Source organism: Ipomoea nil, unplaced genomic scaffold, assembly GCF_001879475.1.
Source record: "Ipomoea nil cultivar Tokyo-kokei standard unplaced genomic scaffold, Asagao_1.1 scaffold2510, whole genome shotgun sequence".
Lineage (NCBI taxonomy): Eukaryota > Viridiplantae > Streptophyta > Magnoliopsida > Solanales > Convolvulaceae > Ipomoea > Ipomoea nil.
The window spans coordinates 857994-878960 of NW_017618938.1; the positions used below are offsets into that span (position 1 = coordinate 857994).

The 20967-nt window shown below is 31.7% G+C and overlaps 1 long non-coding RNA gene across 1 annotated transcript in view; it reads right to left on the bottom strand.

Moving 5' to 3' along the window:
* Positions 1–296: 296 nt before the first annotated feature.
* Positions 297–20967, bottom strand: part of LOC109153596 — a 22363-nt gene continuing 1692 nt past the window's right edge. The window contains exons 2-4 of the long non-coding RNA XR_002049544.1: positions 18925–18927; positions 10782–10786; positions 297–306 (exon numbers count right to left, since the gene is read on the bottom strand). This is a non-coding gene — a long non-coding RNA (uncharacterized LOC109153596). The remainder of the gene's footprint in view (positions 307–10781; positions 10787–18924; positions 18928–20967) is intronic.

The following is a 20967-nucleotide window of genomic DNA, read 5'->3' on the forward strand; positions in this document are numbered from 1 at the left end:
ATCATTTTTTATTTGCAGTCAATTATTAATATTCATTTCATTTTATATTTTCAATCAATTAGTAATATTAGATTCATTTTCAGTCAATTATTGTTTGTACAGTCAATTAGAATATAGATGTAATAGTGATATTTTTACCTAATTTCTGTTACATTTTAATTTGATGATTTTTAATTTACATTTATTATTTTTTAAAATATGTCTTTACTACTTGATGATGTAAAATATTATTACTGAAATATTTCCTTTCCATTTTTAATTTTCCTTTACTTCTAAAAAAAAAAAAAAACTTTGGACTTCTCACTACTTGCCCACAGTGATGGGCAATCAATTATGTTCGTAAACATTTTCAAGAACTCCTCTTTCCAAACATTTTCAATGTGAGATTAAAATGATCCCACATCATTCTTCTTATTTTTTTTCTAATTTTAATTTTAGTTTGTATATTGTTTTGTTTGGATGATGATGATGATGATGATTATTATTATTATTATTATTATTATTTGATTATTGACGATTTTTTTTAAAAAAAAGTGAGATTGACAAATTCACCAAAATTTTAACAAATTCGTCATTTTAACAATTTATCTTTAAGCAAAACACCAAAAATGTTATTTAATAACCCAATATATTTGTTCTAAACTGCTAAAAACTAAAACAACACATACAATTTTGATTAATCTTTCCCAACACCCACTAATAATAAATAAATAAATAAATAATAAATATTTAAATAATAAATAATGAATAAAAACTAAAATAAGAAGACAAAGCTAAGGTTTCTTAAATAAGAACCTTTTTACTTCTCAATACTTGCAACATTGATGAGCAAACAATTATGTTTGTACATCTTATATAGAGGAGCTCAAGAGCACATCTTTTCAAACATTTTCAATGTGGGATCAAAATAATCTCATATCATTTACAAAGGGAGCATGTGGGTCCCCTTTGTCTTATTCTTTTTTTTTTGTTAATTTTAATTTTGTTTTGTATATAGTTTTGTTTGGATTATTATTATTATTATTATTATTATTATTATTATTATTATTATTATTATTGTTGTTGTTGTTGTTGTTGTTGTTGTTGTCGTTGTGTGGTTGTAATTTGATTATTTAACAAATTCGCATGTTTAACATTTTATATTTAATCAAAACACCAAAAATATTATTTAATAACCTAGCAATTTGCTCCAAACTGGTGAAAACTAAAACAATACATATACATTTTTGGTTAATCTTTCCCAAACCGCCTAATAAATTAAAACAATTTAAAAAAAAACTAAAATAAGAAACCACGAAGATAAGGTTCATTAAATAAGAGCCTTTTGACTCGTTGGGCTCAATAGGTTGAGAAAGTTTATATGAACAGATATTATATGTAACAGGGTCAATCGAATAGTTATGATGTGGAACTGTGTCCACCTTGCAAGGTGGACACAATTCTATCTTAATAATTACTGAACTATATGTTCATAATTATAAAGCTATATATTCATAATCTTTGAACCTCATATTTATAATTATTGAACTCTATATTCACAATTACAAAACTATATGTTCATAATTACTGAATTATATGTTAATAATTATAAGCTATATATTCATAATTTTTGAACTTCATATTCACAATTATTGAATCTCTATATTCATAATTACATAACTGTATGTTCATAATTATGTTCACAACACTATGTTCATAATTATAGAACTATATATTCATAATTATGACAATTTAAAACAAATTAAGGTTCATTAAATAAGAGCCTTTTGACGCCTAATAAATTAAAACAATTTAAAAAAAAAAACTAAAATAAGAAACCACGAAGATAAGGTTCATTAAATAAGAGCCTTTTGACTCGTTGGGCTCAATAGGTTGAGAAAGTTTATATGAACAGATATTATATGTAACAGGGTCAATCGAATAGTTATGATGTGGAACTGTGTCCACCTTGCAAGGTGGACACAATTCTATCTTAATAATTACTGAACTATATGTTCATAATTATAAAGCTATATATTCATAATCTTTGAACCTCATATTTATAATTATTGAACTCTATATTCACAATTACAAAACTATATGTTCATAATTACTGAATTATATGTTAATAATTATAAGCTATATATTCATAATTTTTGAACTTCATATTCACAATTATTGAATCTCTATATTCATAATTACATAACTGTATGTTCATAATTATGTTCACAACACTATGTTCATAATTATAGAACTATATATTCATAATTATGAACAATTTTAGAACTGTGTCTACCATGCAAGGTAGACACAATTTCACAGCATAATTTGCCGGGTCAATAGTACTCAAAAATAAAATAGGAGCTTTTGAACTTCTCAATACTTGCCCACATTGATGGTCAAACAATTATGTTTGTAAGAGGAGCATTGCTCCTATTATATAGAGGAGTTCAAGAGCTCATCTTTCCAAATATTTTCAATGTGGGATCAAAATGATCCAACATCATTTACAAAGGGAGTCCGTGGCTCCCTTTTGTCTTCTTCTTATTAATTTTAATTTTATTTTGTATATCGTTTTGTTTGGATGATGATGATGATGCTATTATTATTATTATTATTATTATTATTATTATTATTGATCAATTCGCCAAAATTTTAATAAATTCACCATTTTAACATTTTAACTTTAATCAAAACACCTAAATATATTATATAATAACTCAGTAATTTGCTCCAAACTGCTAAAAATTAATACAACACATAAATTTTGGGTTAATTTTCCACAACCCCACTAATAATAAATAAAAACTAAATTAAGAAGACAAAGTTAAAGCTTCTTAAATAAGAACCTTTTGACTTCTCAATACTTGCCCGCATTGATGGGCAAGCAATTATGTTTATATAAGAGGATCATTGTTCCTCTTATATAGAGTAGCTCTCTCTTTTCAAACATTTTCAATGTGGGATCGAATTTTGATCCCACGTTATTTACAAAGGGAGCCGGTGGCTCGCCTTAGTCTTTTTTTTTTTTTTTTTTTTCTTTTTCTTTTTTTTTTTTGTTAATTTTAATTTTATTTTGTATATAGTTTTGTTTGGATTATTATTATTATTGTTGTTGTTGTTATTGTAATTTGATTATTTGGCAAATTCGTCAAAATTTTAAGAAATTCGTCTGTTTAACACTTTATATTTAATCAAAACACCAAAAATATTATTTAATAACTTAGCAATTTGCTCCAAACTACTAAAAACTAAAACAACTCATATTGTGGTTTTTTTTTTGAATGTTACTGGCCCTATTACATTGTAGTATCTGTTCATATACTTTCTCAACCTACTGAAACACAAAGAACCAATAAACGCCTCCACTAAGGCTTGAACTCGTAACCTTTCAAATGGAAGTCCAACCCGGGTACCATTAGACCACATAGTCTTGGTATATACATTTTGGGTTAATCTTTCTCAAATCCCCTAATAAATTAAAAAAAAAAAAACTAAAATAAAAAGCCATTAAGATAAGGTTTCTTAAATAAGAGCCTTTTGACACGTTGGACTTCAATAGGTTTGAGAAAGTTTACATGTAACAGGGTCAATCGAATAGTTATGCTGTGGAACCGTGTCCACCTTACACAGTTCTATGTTTATTATTACTGAACTATATGTTCATTATTGTAAAGCTATATATTCATAAGTATTGAACTCTATATTCATAATTGCAGAACTCTATGTTCATAGTTACTCAACTATATGTTCACAATTATAAATATAAATATATATATATATATATGCATAATTTGTTAACTTCATATTCACAATTATTGAATCTCTATATTCATAATTACATAACTATATATTCATAATTATGTTCACAACACCATGTTCATAATTATTAATTATTAATTTTTATTGCCTAATACAAATTGTCAATTATAACATATTATTTATGGTAATTATTGTATGCCATGTAATACTAAAGTTGTTAGGTAGAATTTTTATAATTAAGGTATAATATTATTAAATTAAAATTATTAAAAATATATAGATCCACATTAATAAAACCTTATTAATTTTGAATATTAAAACTATATATTTAAATCCATATATTTAGATTAAAGTTGAAGTTATAAATAATTAAGTTTCAATAAGTTTATTTATTCCCTAAATTATATATGAGTAATAATGAATATTTTTCTATATTAGATTATGCTTATATATAATTTACTCGTATTAACGATCACTATATTAGATTAATATATAATTCTTTTAATATATAATATACTATATTATTAAATCTAAACATATGATTAATATTTATTCAATATTATTACGAAAGTATTACAATTATAAATTTTATTATATTTTAAATGGCTTAGCATATCGAAGCAAACATGGTAAGTCAATAACATTATTTCACATTAGAAAAATAATATGTATATATGTATATATTTTACCATATTAAAAAATATTTTTTATTCAGTTGACTCATTTGTGAATTTGTTTAAAATAAAAACCGTGTAATATTGGCATAATATTATGTCCATAATTAAGTAGTATATTCTGACATATTCTTCTACAATATGTATTAGCATAATTAATTATTCCATAGACTAAATAGTTTTAAACCATTTAACTCATTAAGAATTATCCAGTATTACATACTTATAATTAGAATATTCATTACCATATTTTAAATATTTTTGATTCAATTGACTCATTAATGAATTGGTTCAAAAAATTCCATTTAATATTACCATGATAATATGTCCATAATTAAATAGAATATATTGTGCATTATTCTTCTCCATTTTGTATTACCATAATTAATTATTTCAGAGTGTAATTATTTTTTACTCAACTGACTCATTTAAAATTATCCGGTGCTACATACTTATAATTAAAATAGCTATTACCGTATTAAAAATATTTTTTATTAAATTGACTCATTTATGAATTGGATAAAAAAATTCCGCGTAATATTAGCGTATATCAATTTTCAAAATTAATTAGTCTATATTCTACCATATTCTTCTACAATGTCTATTAGTATAATTAATTATTCAATAATCTTAATATTTTTTATTCAATTGAGTCCTTTTGAATTATCCGAAATTACATACTTATAATTAGAATATATATTACCTAAATTAAAATAATTTTTTATTCAATTCCTAGTACATACTTCAAAATCTCAATATCTCATTGCCTACATATTTATTTGTATATCGGTAAAATTACAAAAGTGCTAGTACGTACTTCTTCCCATATATATATATATATATATATATATATATATATATATATATATATATATATATATATATATAATGGATGATATTATAGAAATGTCTCTAAGTTTTGAGGGGAAAATTTGGCTAGGAGGATTTACTTTTAACTATATATAGATATAAATTTTTATTGCCTAATAGAATTTGTCAATTATTAAAGATTTTTTATGGTAATTATTATATGACATTTAATACTAAAATTATTAGATAAAATTTTTATAATTATAGTATAATATTATTAAATCAAAATTATTAAAAATAATGTATTCACAATATAAAAATAAATTATATTTGTCTTAATAATCTTTTTTAATGCTACTGACTTTATTATATTGTATTAATATAAATTTACAATAATAAATTATTAATATAAATTTACAATTATAAATTTGTATAAGGAAAATATATAAACTTCTGGTAAAAAAAATAAAAATCTCTCCCTTACCTAAATTAAAATATTTTTTTATTCAATTCCTAGTACGTACTTCATTCTCAATATCTCATTGCCTACATCTTAAGATGATATTATAGAAATGTCTCTAAGTTTTGGGGAAAAAATTTGGCTAGAAGGATTTACTTTTAACTATATATAGATATAGATTTTTATTGCCTACACTTCATCCGTCCCTCTCTAAACTTTTTCCACTTGATGAGCAACGAACTCTATTGCTTCTCGATCAATCTTTCTAGATCTGTATCTTCTCCACAAAAAATAAACAAAAAAAAAAAGAATATATCAACATTTTTATTACAAACCACTTTTCTTATTTAAATATCGAAAAATCCAAAACAAAACAAAACAAAACCCAAAAAGAAAAAAAAAAAAACTAAGATAATGAAAACCTCACCCTTGCAAATCACGTATCAGCCTCAACTATGGAAGATCACAGGATGATTAACAAAAGTCAATGAAATGATGGAGAAGATACGGGGTGGAGAAGCCTTACCGATGTAGAGAAGGAAATGATGGGAAGGCTAGGAATTATAAATTTGTATTTATAAGTAGAAAATACTAATTCAAAAGGAAATTATAATAATTTATTTATTTAAGGTATTATTATTATTATTATTATTATTATTATTATTATTATTATTATTATTATTATTATTATTATTACAGAAATGTCCCTAAGTTTTGGGGGGAAAACTTGCTAGGAGGATTTTACTTTTATATATATATATAGACTTTTCTTATTTAAATATCGAAAAATTCAAAACAAAACAAAACAAAACCCAAAAAGAAAAAAAAAAAACTAAGATAATGAAAACCTCACCCTTGCAAATCACGTATCAGCCTCAACTATGGAAGATCACAGGATGATTAACAAAAGTCAATGAAATGATGGAGAAGATACGGGGTGGAGAAGCCTTACCGATGTAGAGAAGGAAATGATGGGAAGGCTAGGAATTATAAATTTGTATTTATAAGTAGAAAATACTAATTCAAAAGGAAAGTATAATAATTTATTTATTTAAGGTATTATTATTATTATTATTATTATTATTATTATTACAGAAATGTCCCTAAGTTTTGGGGGGAAAACTTGCTAGGAAGATTTTACTTTTATATATATATATAGATATATAGATATATAGATTTATGAATCTTAAATTGTTTCTAATTATATTTATGTGGCAATACTTCATATAAGAAATTTTTTTTAGGCAACTGACTATTGCCATTACTGTACATTTATTCCATAATTCATTTAGTCTTTGAATTATGATTATTGTTATTGTCCATATTTAGTTATGTATGATTCATTCTCTTTGGACTATTGTTTTTTGCATTTAATCATATTAAGTGCATAATATTAAGTTTAATTATGCAATTAGGGTTTGTGAGATTTTGGTTTACAAATGACAACATATCCTTTTGGCTTGATATTGTTATAATTTGTGAATTCAATCTATTTCTCATAAATTTGATTTTATGCATTAAAACATCTTGTCATGGGCTTACAGTTTGAAAATTTCAAAGTATATATTTATTGCATTATTATTCAAAATGTTGGGTCCCTTTTGGTTTAATTTGGACTCATTAGTGTTTGAATATTAAGTTTATACTTTGAAATCTCATATTGTAAATTGCTTTAAGTTATGCAATTTGTTTGAAATATATGAATTTAATGTTTAATTTTATGCGTGTTTGTCCTAAGCATAATATTTTGTTTTAAATTATGCAATATTCTTATTATGCCTCTAGAAATGCATAAATTTAGGAAGAGATTATATTAGTTCCTAATTAAGTTGGACTTATGCATAAACTTTAGTTACGGTAGTGCTTGAATTTAAGAACGTTTAGTCCGTTAATTTAGTTCATCAATTTAATGCCTTATCCATATGTGAATCTACAATCTTTAGATCTTTCAAACGATTTTACTTCAAACATGAGAACGCATGACTTAGGGAAGTTTCTTGGGGAGGAATACTAGTTCTATGGCCCTGGCTTAAAAGCCTTGTTGCTATTAGTCCCCTTACGACGCTACTCTGTCTAAGGAGTTGGTATTTAACCAAGCTTCGTCTCGACCAGCTTTCCTGGGAGTATACCTAATAATTGTCTATCATGTGTTGGTTTAATTTGTTTGTTAGACTTTAAATTCCCCTTTTGCCAAGTGATTACAATTTTAGATTAATTAAAGAGTAGCCACAACATCTTTAATTTACTAAAATTGTCTAAGGTTTAAATTACATAAAGATGGCAATGATAATTGTCTAGTGATCTTATAGTTTTAATGAGTTTGGGAGTAGCCACATCATCCTTAATCAATTAAAATTATATATTGAGCAGTTTATCTTGATCACATACAGTTTTGGACATATCATTTGTGATTAATTGTATGTAATATGATGGAATTTAGCCCACAGGCAATTTCGTCATATTTGTATAGTTAATCAGGATGAAATACTGGATTACGATCATAATTTAGTCCACCGGCAATTATGTATTGGACTGTAGTTTAATAGTTTTATCACTGATGATAGAAATAAATCAATTTTATTTACTTTATGGTTATTTGTAAATAATTCTCATCTCTATCATGAAGTTTAATTTTATGATGTAAATTTTAAATCATATTTCTTAATTTACCCACAGGGATTAAAGAAAGGAACATGATTCCTTAAGTATTTATCATAACAGTTGTAATGAATCTTATTGAGTAAAACTTTAGCCTACAGGCAAGTTTTATGTCACTTGATTCTTCAACTTATTTGATAAATGTTTCATCATAAAATTTCAGTTGGATCTAATTGATTAAAACTTTAGCCCACAAGCAAGTTTTATGTCACTAGATACTTTTGTCCATTTAACAACTGAGATAAAATATTATCATAAGGGTTTTAATTGGATTTAATAGAATTAAAACTTTAGCCCACAGGCAAGTTTTATGTCAATAAATCTCTCAACGCATTAGATAATAATTTTATCACAATTTCTTAGAATTTATAAATTTAGTTCAATTATAATTCTAAGTTTCATGGTTTGCATTGGCAAAACATGTATTCAATCACTTCCCAAAATTTAGCCACTTTTATTAATTATTGATCCACGATTGTTGGTCGGTTCTTCGGACTAACTGTAGTAAGTTACGTGATTTGACATACCTCTTTTGAATTCCAATAATAATAAAATGTATCTTTCAAGTCAAATTCCAAAAAATGGTTTTAGAAAGTGTATTTTATTACTTCAGTATGTCTAACTATGGTGGGGAATTAATATCTTCATTATTTAGTTGGACTTTAATTGGAACAAAAAATTGATTATTTAGTATGCCCAACTAATGGTAGGAAATTATATCTTCATTAATTAGTTTGTCAAATCAATTATGAGTATGTATATCATTAATTTCGCTGAAAAATATCTTAATCAGTGGGAGTGGTCATTTAGAAAATGATCATTAAGATACTCCACTAAAGATTTTTGATTTAATTGGCTTCAAAAGATTCCATAAGTATTAATATTGTATTTGTTCATATCAATTCATATTGGTTGTGCAACATATTTATGAAAATGTGTAACAATATTAAGGAGTTTATTAAAACAAAACATTTAACTTGTGGTGCACTGTTATTTAATAAATTCTTTAGCATTCAATAGAGTCTTTAGTTTCTTCAAAATTGATCCTGGGCCATTTTGATTTGTAAGGCTCAAGACAATTTTGAGAAACATAAAAGTAAGATTCATAATGTTCAGTTCATTTTGAAGTGGACCTTAAGATTATTTGGAAAGTTATGGTGTATGTTTAAGATTCCAAAATTATGGACTTAGACCTTTGGTTTATTGTCTAAGTTGTTGGAATGCTTCTATGACTAAACTATCTTTTGGCTATTTGGATGAGTGGGAGTGACAGACGTGTCAACTTCAAGCTCTTAGTCGATAGAGCCATAGAGGTAGTGCTTATGTTACTTATAAAGAAGTCATGGAATATATAGTTAGCATTATGCTAACATTAAGAGATCTCTACTTAAGGCATGCTTTTAAGGATATTAATTAGAGATCATACAGTGTAATCTTTTGTACAATTTGGATGGTTTTCTCTCTTAAGTTGCGCATATATATTTTATTTTGAGAAACATCCCTTAAGGTACCAAGAATAAACATTGGGTTTGTTCATAAAGGATTCAAGTTGGGGAATAAAAAATGCATGTGATCATAGGAGATATTACTCACTTATTCAGTAGAGGACATATTACTATGGTTCGTGTGTTTTGTTCTTTGATGAGAGTTTGCTAGTACTTGCACCAAGTGGGAGACTGTAAGACTTTCCCGAATAATATATATTATGGGTCTTACTTATGTGGTGCAAGTGGACTAGGCCCATTAAGTAATTGGTTGGACTGGACATTTAGGTTTAAGTCTTATTCCACCAATGTGCAATCGTTATACCCTGCATCACGGCGCGCGTAGCACTGTGCGTCCCGCGCCTCCCAAAACGACGTCGGTTTAGTAAGTTATGTAGAGAGTTGACGCGATTATGTGTATTTGTTTATAAATTATGTGTATTTGTTTATACAAGTATGTGTATTTGTTTATATAATTATGTACATTTTTTATACAATCATGTACATCTTTTTTTATACAATTATGTACATCCAAAACAGGAAATTTATGTGTATTATGTTATAATAGTTGATGTTTATTATGTTAAAAGTTTATGTATATTATGTATTATGTTAGATTATATGTATTATCTTTTAAAAAAAAGTATGTGTATTTTGTTATACAATTATGTACATTCATGTATACAATTATGTGTATTCTAGTATAAAATTATGTACATTTTTGAACCTGAGATTTTTTTTAAAAGAAAATTAACCGCCAACACAGGGTAGCGAATTTTTTTTTTTTAAAAAAATCTGAAACGACGTCGTTTTGCATCAGGGCGCACAATGCAATGCGCGCCCTGGTGCAGGATATAAATTGCCACCAATGTGCCTATATAAAGCTTGTATTGATGGGATACAAGATACATGATTCATTATATGGTACTCATACTGCTTAGAAAATACCAATACACCATCTAGGATTCTGAGTCAAGTATGAAACAAAACGGCTAATCCTATTCTGCAGATCTACTGTTCAAGATGCAATACAACAGGATATCAACCATGACTGGAGATCTACAGTGCTTCCGCTTCCGCTACTACGAGTTAAGTTTCTCGTAGATTATTCTCTATATAGTTAGATCATATTTAGATCTCACAAATCAACCATGCCAGATGCCACGTCTCACATTGAGTTGGCTAAAGTTGATGAGGCAGTTGAGAGGACACTTATGGATCGGTTGTCTGTTTAAGTGGATTTGGTCATCCTTATCAGTAACAGTATACAAAATGCAAATATTGCAATATATAGTGAACTATGTCTCCTTTTTCTTTTTCTTTTTTTTTTTCTTTTTTTTTCTTTTTTTTTTTTTTAAATAAAAATAAAAATTAAGTACTTATGTTAAACTGTTTGTATTATGTCTGATTTAAAATGATACTCCGTATATTTTAATTTGTATTGTAATAAGTATTTGATAGTATTTTTTTTGAACAAAAACGAAAGTGACTTCATTAATAATTTAGAAAATCGGAAATACACGTAGGTGGGATAACAGCCCACTCTCCTGAGACAGCCAAAGAACAAGTTGCACGTGCTAACTCGTGAGCCACTCGGTTTGCTGATCTCTTAACATGGCGGACACAGATGTCCCCAATGTCATTAGCAATAGATAAACATTGCTTCACAATTAAGCCTACATACGAATAATCAAACACGCAAGAATTAAAAGCGTTACAAAAATTCAAGCAGTCAGTTTCAATAATGACATTGTTATATTGCAATCCTTTCAACCAAGTCAAAGCCTCCTTCACTACGACCGCCTCCGCCGTGAACGGATCATGAGCGCCCTCAATATGACCCCCCCCCTTTGCTGACACGAAGCGACCGGTATGATCTCGGATGACAGCGCCATACCCAGCTCCACCGGAGAAGATTGCGGCATCGACGTTGCATTTCAGACTGCCACTCGGAGGTGGATTCCAGTGAACAGCATCATTGATAGACCCATCTCGTCCAGGCTGGCTAAAACAGTCCTGCCAAATAGATCGTAGTTTGTTTACCTAGTCTCGCATAGCAATTAAGGCCGGCGCCGTGTTTCGCCAAACAATCGCGTTTCTTGTCGACCAAATCGCCTCCATAATAGCTGCCATCGTTATGGCTGTCCCCATGTCTGCGTCATTTAGAACGGAATTCATAGCCATCGGTAGAGATCGCCCCTGGAGAAAATCAACATGTCCCCAAAGGTCCGAAGCGTACCAGAACTCGCCGAAGATGTGTTCTGGAGTCTCGGTCGAGAAACCGCAAAATGGGCAGCCCCCACCTATCCAAACATGTTTCGTTTTCAGGTTCTCACGAACTGGAAGCACACCCCGAACACAACGCCATAACAAATTTTTCACCTTTGGTGGAATTGGCAGTGACCAAAGTTTTTTCCATGCATTAAAACAATCAACCGCATCGATTCGCCATTGAGTGCCCATAATCAAGCGATAGCCGTGCCGTACCGTATATCTTCCCCTTAAATCTCCAGTCCAGCGCCATGAATCTTTAAATTGGCAGCTTACAGGTGTTGCAAGGATCCTTTGAATGTCCTCCTCAAAAAAAAATATCTTTCACAATATCTAAGTCCCAGTTCCCCTCGGCATTTAGTAAACCGCTCACAGTGGCGTTCCGTAATTCGTCGATGCAAGGTGTATGTAGCCGGGGATCAGAGTTGTCCGATAGCCAGCCCCAATCCCAAATCCTCGTATCCGCCCCGTCCCCGATACAACGAGCCACTCCCATCTTTAGAACTTCTTGTCCTGCCGTGATGCTCCGCCATAAAAAACTTGGATTGTTTCCTACACGCGCTTCCAAAAAATCGGTACCTGGAAAACACTTCGCTTTTAAGAGCCGGCTAACCAAAGACTCAGGATGAATTAGAAGCCGCCAACCTTGTTTTGCAAGCAAGGCTATATTGAACTCATGTAATTTTTTAAAACCCAAGCTGCCATTTACTTTTGGAGCACAAAGACGGGACCAGTTCAACCAATGAATCCCTCTATTTCCTGTCCCCCGCCTCCCCACCAATAGCGGTTGAGGCACTTCTCAATAGAGTCACATGTCCGCCTTGATAATAGGAAGGTGGACATAGTGAAAATAGGTAGGGATTGAGCTATGCTTTTAATAAGGACCTCTTTACCTGCCCGTGAGAGGAGTTTGTGTTGCCACATCCCAATGCGCCCACGTAGCTTATCCTCAATGTATTTGAAAGTGGATATTTTGTTTCGCCCTAACACCGAAGGAAGACCCAAGTACCTGCCCAAGTCCTCAGCGACCTGAACGCCAATACAACCCGAGATGTGTTCACGCATAGCCGGGGGAGTATTAAGGCTAAACACAGCATTTGATTTATCGAAATTGATTAATTGTCCCGATGTCGCACTGTACAGGTCCAGGCATTCTTTGATTTTTAGAGTTTCGCTCTGTATTGCCCTGAAAAATAGTAAACTATCGTCAGCAAAAAAAAGGCGGGTGACTGCCGGGGCCCCCCGGGCCACCCGTACTCCATGAATGTCACCCCGAGCTTCTGCCTGTTGTAGCAGAATGGATAAGCCTTCGGCACAAAGAATGAAAAGGTACGGGGATAACAGGTCCCCCTGCCGTATACCCCTTGTAGGACACACCACGCCAACGGCCTCACCGTTAACTTGAATTGTGTAGTTAACGGTTGAGACACATAGCATAGGGAGTTGTACCCACTCTCGCCCGTAGCCTAGCGCACCCAACATCCCCTCCAAAAAACCCCACTCCATCCTGTCATAGGCCTTCGCCATGTCAAGTTTTGAGGTCGTCCACCCCAAATTCCCACACGTCTTTCTCCTTAAGTAGTGTCCAATTTCCCCTGCTATGATAATATTGTCTGTTAAGAGCCTTTCCGGGACAAAGGCACTTTGGAATTGTGAAACAACCTTTTCCAAAGTCCCTTTGAGCCTATTAGCCAATAGCTTGGCCAGCACTTTGTACACAACGTTACAAAGGCCTATCGGGCGCAAATCAGATACCTTCTCAGGGACCTTTTTCTTGGGAAGTAATACAATGTTTGATGTATTGAAACCCGGTGGAAAGGCCCTGTTTGCCACGCAACTTAAAATAAACACCGACAGATCATGTCCTTGGACCGGCCAAAAGTGTTGGTAAAAAGCCGGGGACATTCCATCTAGGCCCGGTGCCTTGTCCGGAGCCATAGAAAATAAAGCCGTTTTCACCTCTACCATCGTGAATGGTTGTGAAAGCGAGATATTCATCTCGTCCGTTACCCGTTTCCATAGTTATCAATAGTTATTTGTTGGGTGGAGTCCTAGGGACAAATCTAGTAATTAGTAGAGTATATAAGGAAATAATGGTGCTCATTCGCTGTGAGCTATACCTTTTGACATAATGGTAAGTGTTTGATCCTAACAAGTGGTATCAGAACTAACTTGCAAGCTAAGTGTTGAGATGAAGAATTGTTTGGCGGAGGCCGGTGAAGTAGGTTGAGGATGACTCTATGACTTAGAGCAAGTGTGTTGGGATCCTTACCAATTAACCCATCAATTTTATATTATTAAATACTCATAAATTAACTAATTTTATTATATAGTCGTCAGATAAATCATATCGATTGTGCATCTAAATTCAATAGTTAGTTATTCATCAATAATTAAAGTTCAGACAGTTGAAACTAACAACCGTTTGATTGTTTGATAAGAAGGGTAAATAAATATGTTTAATTATAACTTTTTAAAATCTAAATATGGTTTAACCCTTTTCCCAATACATAATTTGAATGGCAAACTTGAATGAGAAGTCATTAATTTATAATTGGAAATAGCAAGCTTTATGACGCTGTTGTCGTTCTTAGGTTGGGATAAGTCCCAACATATTCTTTAAGGAGGCATGAATGATTGCTATCACATTGTAATCATTGAGGATCTTATTCCTTACAACTTTAAGGAATTCTATGTTTTCTCAACTTGGAAATCCAAAGCTATGTATATATCGTAACATTTGTATTATCCTGCAAATTTTAATTTTATGATGCCTTAGAACAGTGTTAGTGGTATACTTTATATTTAATAAAATTATTATAACTTCATTAAATATACAATTCTATTTATAATATAATGTGTAACCTATAAAAATATTTAATAAGTTGGACTTCTAACTTATTAATTTTAGAGTCTTAGACCGACGGACTACCTAAAATTGAAGCCACATACAAGCTTAGTCACCACTTTTTATATCGATCATCTTAAAAAAAATGCTAATGAATGCAAGGATCACAACATTGCAATCATTATTGTGTGGGATGTGGTCCACATCGTCACGATCCAAAAATTATATAAAATACATTATTCTAACTCATAAAATACATTATATATTCTAACACAAAGTACATTATTATTATAACTTATAAAATACATTATCTTACCCTAAAATTTTCATTATTCTAACAGAAAATACATTATACATTATTCTAACTCAAAAAATACATTATTCTAACAAATAAAGCACATTGGTCTAACTCATAAAATGCACCACCTTAACCCATACATTTCATTTTCTAACACATAAATTACATTATTCTAACACAAAGTATATTATTCTAACTCATAAAATACATTATCTTACTCCAAATAGTTCATTATTCTAACACACGCGTGAAGTAATTTTTTTTTTCTTTTTTAACATCAAAATAACATCGTTTTAGACCGTGATCCACAAACTAATTTGCCGCAACATTGGTAAGCCTTACAAATCTGACTATATCAGCTTTTTCCCCTTTTTTATTATTAATAATCAATTATATGTTAGTATTATATTATATTTTGAAAGTAAATTGAAATTGCATAAATATATAAAAATAGTGATAAATCGCAAATGTAATTAGTAGGATTCACTTTTGAAAATATAAGAGTATTGCAGGAGCGTGAATAGCCTTATATATGACTAGCTTTTGTTTTATTGAGTAACTAGTATTTACACTCGTGCGATGCACGGAATGTATTTATTATAATATATTAATAATAATTAGATCGATTTTAGTGTAAATTATAACGTTGAATATTATATATTGCAATTTATGATTTTAGTTTAATTGATTATGTTTTATGATGTTAATATTGCTTTAATTTGAGTAAATGATTACCATAATAATAGGCAATATGTAGATATACGTATCTAGTGCTGAAACTTTAGACATTTTTCTATCAATTAATTAATGTTTCGGATTTGAATTAATTGGTCTCATTATCTTGTTGTGTATTAATTTAGCTGTAGAAATTATATGAACGGAATATATATGTAATATGTAGATATCTAACAATTTTGTCATATTTGTGAAAGAAGAATACATAATATAACTGTTTAGAATTACACATTGTTGAAAACCTCTTTGTAGACGGCATTAGTAGTAGTAACAGAACTTTGTCCATCCTCGTCTAGAGTTAAAACCTTAAGGCCATCAGGATGAGTGACTCGGGAAAAAGCCACGTACAATTGACCGTGATTAAAGACTGGTTTTATCAATAATAAGTCAACTTGAGTTAGTGTTTGACCCTGACTTTTGTTGATAGTCATGACATATGCTAGCATCAATGGGAATTGTATGTTTACGTTGGAACTTGAACGACAATCTCGTATCAGAAGGGGTGAGAGACATTCGTGGTATAAGAAATTTGGTTCCTTGTTGCGTTCCATTAACTATTCTTGCTTCGACAATATGATCCGTCAATCTTGTGACGATGAGGTGCGTACCGTTGCACAGACCAAGAGAGTGGTCTATGTTCCGTAGTAACATAATAGGTGCACCAACTTTTATTGTCAATGAATGATTAGGAAGTCCAGACAATCTCAAGCTATTTTAAAAATTCAAGAGTGTGTACTTGTGATAGATTGTCACCATCTGATTCTGCTTTACACAAAGAGTCACAACTTAAATATGTCCGACCTTCTGCAGTGTTCATATCACACATATATTGATTAATTTGATCAACAACATCTAAAGTCGGTGAGAGAATTGCTCGTCCTTCTAGGTGAGACTCTTCAAGCATTCCATAATTCGTGGTTGGAAATATGCTTTCAACTATAGTTGCGATTGGATCAGGTCCACACTTCAACATAAACCTTGGCGAGATATCCATCTCAAACACACCATTGTTTACAAACCCTGTAATCTCATCTCCGATGTCTGCAATCCATTTTGAGAACCAATCAGTCGTCTATCTATCTTCATTTGTAGCTAAGCTCTGTAGTCTCAGGTTCTTGTTAGCCTCAATACCTTACAATTCCTCCAGAGGTATGAAGAATTAATAGTGGCTCACACAATCATTGGTCTCGTTGCTTTAGGAATAACTGGAAGAATTTGTCTAAAATCACTGCCTAATACTACTGTATTTCCACCAAATGTTTTCTCATCACTACCAGGTATGGTGAATCTCAATAGACCTCTCATGGTTTTGTCTAAAGCTTCAAAACAGTATTTTCACTCATGCGATGCACGGAATGGATTTGTTATAATATTTTAAGAATATTTGGATGAATATATTATTATATAAATTATAACATCGAATATTATATAATGCAATTGAAGAATTGAGTTGGATCGATTGTATTTTTTTTATGTTATCATTGCTTGAATTCGACCAAATAATTGCTCAATTAACAGTCAATGTGTAGATGTAATTAGGATTTGTATTAATTGGGCAAATTTGATCGTTGTCTAGCAACTCAATTATAGAAATCATTTGCTATCATAATTTATTTGTATGAAATATATATTTTCTATGTAGATATATACCAATTTTGTCATCTTTGCATAAAAAGAAAACATAAGATCACTTATTTGAATTGCACATTATTGAAAATCTCTTTGTAGACGACATTGGTAGTACCAACAGAATCTTGTCTATCCTCGTCTAGAGCTAACACTTTCAGGCCATCAGGATGGGTGACTCAGGAAAAAACACATACAATTGACCGTGTTTAAAAATCAGTTTTTTAGCAATAACCCAACGTGAGTTAGTGTTGGCCCTGAATTTTATTGATAGTCATGGCATATGCGAGCATCAACGGGAATTGTTTACGCTGGAACTTGAAGGGCAATCTTGTATCAGAAGGAATGAGAGACATTTCAGGGGATATGAACTTTGGTCCCTTCATGTGTCCCATTAACTATTCATGCTACGACATGTGATCTGACAATCTTGTGACGATGAGGCACGTACCATTGCAAAGATGTTATTCCACGTGAAGCAACGTTGAGAACCATATCATCACGGCTCCTTATCTTTGACGATAAATTTCTCCACACGAACGTCTTCCCTGTTCGTCCATAACCAAACACGAAGAATAATCCACCTCCATTAGAATCGATAGTATTCATCACAGAGTCGTAGACATTCTTTTGCTCGTCCGTCAATTGTGTTACCAACATTTCATGCTCTGTCTTCAACGATTCCTTGTCATACGCCAACTCTTCGGCTATCAACATGTTTTCCATCAAACCCATGGTGCTTTCGTCTAGAATTGGCATTTAGGGAAAGTCCCTCAGACCCCCCCCCCCCCCCACGCACACACACACAAAGATAGCAACTTCTCCAACTCCATCTGAGCGAACTACTTCTTATCCGAATCTGATAACACCAACTCTTCATATGTAACACCCCTAAATTTCAAGATATTTAAAACCTATAAAATAAAGGCATTAATCTCTTATTAATTCCAACCTTGTAGCTCCCCTCCGTCCTTATATCAGTTCCAACCTATACCTCTAGGCCACCCTTATATCCCCACCCCTTATGCCTCCGGGCAACTACGTTCCCCCACCGACGAACACACCTTTCAACCACCAACATATCAAGATGGTGCCGCAGTGCCATTCAATGATCCGCACCTCTAGTGCCAATATCAAGGGGTTAGCGCATATAGCTCTAACATGACACCACAGCACTTATAACCTGACCTATGCCTAAAGCAAGCAAGTCGAAGGTGGGTGTGTGCCTTTAGCATAGTCACCGCTATGGCCTGTACCTTTAGTACAATGACCGGGCACAAGTGGTGCCAACCGCCAACAATTTATTTTCCACCAATCACAATCTCATCATCATTAGTCACATTGGCCATTGCACAATGATCACGATACTCATCACCATTCAATCAATCAACACATAATAACATAATAATCAAGACACAACAACAACGACACGTATTACACATAAAATCCTAGAACGATGCTTAAAACACCAAACGAGACTCATACACGACAAACGGAGCACAACGGGATACGGGGAAAAAACAAACGGGGGAAAACATCACAACACCCACCAACTTTCCAGGGGGTGGGCGGCGGGTGGAGGACCACCCGCCGGCGGCGACTACAGTTCTAGCAGGTAGGTGGCGGGCACCCCTGCCCCCACCTACCCCCCACTGACTCGTATGTAATATTTCGGTCCCAGGATCTTTCGTGGAACCCGAAACCATGTCCATACACATTCAAACACAAAACGACAACACCACGTATTCAAGTAACGGAATTAAACCATGAATCACACCAAATAAACCCTAACATGATTCCTAAACATGCCAAGACTCAACATAAATCACATAACGATCCATGGACATCTGGAATCAGAAGAACATCAAGAAATCTATATGCAAAGTCCTGAACACAAGTCCTCGGCTAGACTCAACACCCGATCATGCAAAATTCCACCAAATATACCAAGAATATCATAATACGAAATCCACGTTATAACCCTAGGGCTCTAGATATAATCAAAATACAAGATCGTTCATATAATTAATCATAGTATTAAGAACATCAAGATTATCACATAAACACAATATAAACCCTAGGCAAAGCTCTATCAAAACTCAAGCACAGAATCATATGTCAAAGGAGCCAATGAATAAGATATAGCAAGTAAAATAGGTTTTGTTGAGACATGGGTTACCACTTAGCCTTAATTAATCCTCCCTTGGCTATTAAGGTTCTTCTCTAAGATTTCCATCCGATTGATCTCCCTAGGCTTGGTGGTGGGGAATCTCCTGTGAATAATTTCGTGTAATATAACTATGGGTGGTAAGAGTTCTAATTGCTTTCTAATCCCTATTTATAGAGTTAGGAATCCTAATTAGAATCTGAATAGTAAAGGCCTACTTCCTATTCCTAATAGGTATATAGGTCTAGGATTTCTAATTAGAATCTGACTAGTAAAAGGTTTTACTCTCTTTATTCCTAATAGGCTTAAGACTCTAGTTTAGGCTTAGCATGATACTATTTGTAAGCATGAGTTGCTTGTTGAGTTGTTGTGAAGTTTACATGTTGAAGTATCTAGGTTGTTAAGTCTTATGCTTGAAGCATGTTTGTTGATATTATAGGTTGCAAGTATCTAGAAAGTATATGATAGATCTAAGGATGTATATGAGATGAGTTTGTTGTATACAAGTGGAATCAAATGTTTTCAAAGTATATTCTATAGTACTTTACAGGGTTGAGTGTGGTTATACTTAGCTTCGTGCTAATGGGTGTTTTCATATTTGTCTATGTGTTGCTTGCAAAACCCCTTTCAGGTGGGCCCAGTGGTGAGAAGTGATCGAGTTAGATTAGTCTCGTAGTTTGAGATGTCTAAACTCTTATGCGTTGTTAAGGACTTTATTATCCAGATTTTAGACTTATGTCGTTTTGTAGACTTTGATGATGTAGACTTTTTGGGTGATCTTTTCCCCCCTTATGTTTTCAGTTATATTATGGATGTTAGATACTTATTTTATTTCTAGTTCTACCCTTAGCCTGTGCAATCACCACGGAGTGGTAGTTGTGGCGGTGACATTCTCACTAGTTATCTTCTAGCTATTTAATTCCGCTGCTTAGATTATGATAATTGTGGTTTAGATTTATGTTTAAGAGATGGAAAAGTGGGGTGTTACAATTATGATTCCTTATCCCAGTCTATTTGAGACTTCCTTCTTATATATACTTGTAATCTATACATTGTATTATTTCATTCAATACACAACTCTATTAGCTTTCATAGTGTTGTTAACTAATAAATTATAAATATGATATAATAAATTGATTGAACTAGATTTTTCAATTGTAGAAATAATTGACAAATTAAATTAACTCATAGTATA